The following is a 960-nucleotide window of genomic DNA, read 5'->3' on the forward strand; positions in this document are numbered from 1 at the left end:
ACTAACTAATCACCATACCTGACCTTTTTTTGCCACATTACCTGATCATCATTTCTGACTGTTTCTTCTCCTAATGCTATGTAAACATTGTCCTCCACATTGTCATCGATTGGGGAATCACTCTGGCCCTGAATATCTTTACTGGCCAGGTCACTGGTAACAGGTGAATTGCCGAGACAATGGCGTGAGGGGGGGATGGGGGAGGTTATGCAGAGTAAGGCATTGTCCCTGCTTGGCATGTTGTAGAGGAATAGAGGAAGGTGTCCTGTGTATACATATGAAAAATCACGCGCAAAAATTGAAAATTGTGCAAATTAGGGACTTGCAATTGCACGACGTACCGGTACGTCGCCGTGACTGGCAAATTCAAATCGTTGCAACGTACCCATACGTCGACGGGACGGGGCGGGTTAAATGAAAAAATCGTCGGGAAGTAGGAAGAACAAGGGAGACAATACGTGATGGGATTCAAGGGGTTAAGCCAACTAACCCCTTCAGTACGGTGACATCTTGTTTACAGTTTATTCTTGCTGACTCCAGACGATTTTATTTAACTCAGCAAAGACCTCACACAATGAAAGGGTTAATGAAGCCTACGTGTAACTCTTCCACGTCCACCTAAGCTGAACAAAATCCTCTGCAGGCAGCAAGAATAAGGTAAAAGAGCTGTCATCGGAGTGAAGAGGTTAACCCCTTCAGTGCCATGACGTAGCTATTTTATTCTTGCTATGTACAGACGATTTTATTCAGTTGAGGAAATACTTATCGAACTGTGATGGTTACAACACAACCTTCATGAGCTCCTTCACTGCTGTGCTTCCCCCTTCTCCTAAGCTTTTATATATATATATATATATATATATATATATATATATATATATATATATATATATATATATATATATATATATATATATATATATATATATATATAACAGAACAGAGTAAGGAAAAACAAAT

This window comes from Coenobita brevimanus, chromosome 50 (assembly GCF_032717465.1).
Source record: "Coenobita brevimanus isolate Jiangsu-jjx chromosome 50, ASM3271746v2, whole genome shotgun sequence".
NCBI classification, from domain to species: Eukaryota; Metazoa; Arthropoda; class Malacostraca; order Decapoda; family Coenobitidae; genus Coenobita; species Coenobita brevimanus.